This window comes from Gymnodraco acuticeps, unplaced genomic scaffold, assembly GCF_902827175.1.
Source record: "Gymnodraco acuticeps unplaced genomic scaffold, fGymAcu1.1, whole genome shotgun sequence".
In the NCBI taxonomy this organism is placed as follows: Eukaryota; Metazoa; Chordata; class Actinopteri; order Perciformes; family Bathydraconidae; genus Gymnodraco; species Gymnodraco acuticeps.
Genome location: NW_022990027.1, coordinates 1,637,323 through 1,638,926, shown reverse-complemented (window position 1 = coordinate 1,638,926; position 1,604 = coordinate 1,637,323). Strand labels below are relative to the sequence as shown.

Genomic DNA, 1,604 nt, shown 5'->3' with positions numbered 1-1,604 from the left:
TTTGCCTTCTTATAAAAAGTAAGGACTGCTCTTTCCCTTTCCTCTGCACTCCAAGATCCATAGTAAGACACAAAGATTTTCCAGTTGCATGCTGGCTTAAAATGTCTTCTTTAAACATCTTTGCTGCCTCTGTGGGATCTGGCGCTATTTTCCAATCTAAAAATAGTTTAAAAGGTTTCCAAATTAATATTGGATCAAGTGAAATGTAGAGAGCAACAACGTATTGCAATACATGATGTACTTAATAAAGGATGTTACACACCAGAGAAGCCACTTTCCTCAGTGGGATCGATGTCAACTACCTCAGGAGAAGGCAACATTTCCTGAGGTGGCACCGAGTGTCTTGTGTTCCTGGCCCTTGTTGTCTCATTTCCCTGTGCTCCTGTGAACGTGCTTTCAAATCTAACTTGACTTCCGGAGGCCCTTTCAGTTGTCAACTCAATCCGTACCTCACCGCTGCTCTGTGATGGTCTAGTGTAAAAAGAGGTCATTTCTGTTACTCGGTCTAGTATACTTTACATTACATATCGCACTCTAGAAAAAGATGGGCATATAAATAGAATGACAAGTAAACCAAATGTTACGTTTCCTCAAAACCAACATCCAGAATGTATATCTTTCATATTTAAATGTATTATAGAGGACAGCAAAATATGGCGTTACAGAGGGATTGTTGGAACAAAAAGTACTAATATCTGGCCCCATAATTATAAAACCTCAGATGTGCTGATATGTCAAAATATTTTACATCCATTTGCAGCATCCCATAGCCTTATGCTTATTGGTTATTGTGTATCTACACATGCAGTTGCAGTGTGCCTGGCGAATGTGATGTTTAGTTCTGTAGAGAGTAATACCTCATGCAGTTATTGCTGTGATCCTTGATTCTGGAAAAGGGGAACTCCTCTCCACAGATGACACATTTCTGATTTGGTCCAATTAACACGTTGTCGCCTTCTGATCGACATGCCTGTAAACAAAATAGCTTTAAACTACATCACAAGCGAACAATTATGTTACTGTAAGTCACAGATTCCACTTTAATATTGTGACACCACTATAGAAGTGAGGAACTTACAGGGTCCAAATTCAGGGTTCTTTGCATTGGTCTAATGCAAACCGTAGAATGGCCAATCTGGGTCTGGGGGTCCTTCAAATATCTGACATAGTAACCCTCATTTATTTATTATTTTATTTATTTATTTGTGTATTAATTTCAACATTTATTTATTTCTGTATTTATTTCGTCATTTATTTATTCCTGTATTTATTTATTTATTTACGTATTTATTGATTTATTCCTGTATTTCTTCATACATTTATTTACACATTTATTTATTTATTTATACTTAAGTCATGTTCCGTCCTCCATACCTTTCTACTATATATGCAGGGGTGCACATAACTGGTACGCAGGTACGAATGCCCGGCAACAATCTGAAATGCGTACCGTCACTTGTGTCACAAAGCGCATTTGCGTACCGACGTACTTGTGAAGCTTTTCCAGAAGGCGGTTAGATCACCGGAAGACAGAGTCGGTCTCCGTGTGCACAGACAGGGCTGCTGTTAACGTCGGTCTGTACAACGGAATTGTGCCAAAACTA

The 1,604-nt window shown here is 38.6% G+C and overlaps 1 long non-coding RNA gene across 1 annotated transcript; it reads right to left on the bottom strand.

Moving 5' to 3' along the window:
- Positions 1–231: 231 nt before the first annotated feature.
- LOC117545196 lies at positions 232–1,213 on the bottom strand. The gene is made up of 3 exons (XR_004568783.1): positions 1,079–1,213; positions 858–970; positions 232–471 (listed from the first exon to the last, which is right to left on the bottom strand). It is a non-coding gene; the product is annotated as an uncharacterized LOC117545196 (long non-coding RNA).
- Positions 1,214–1,604: the final 391 nt, after the last annotated feature.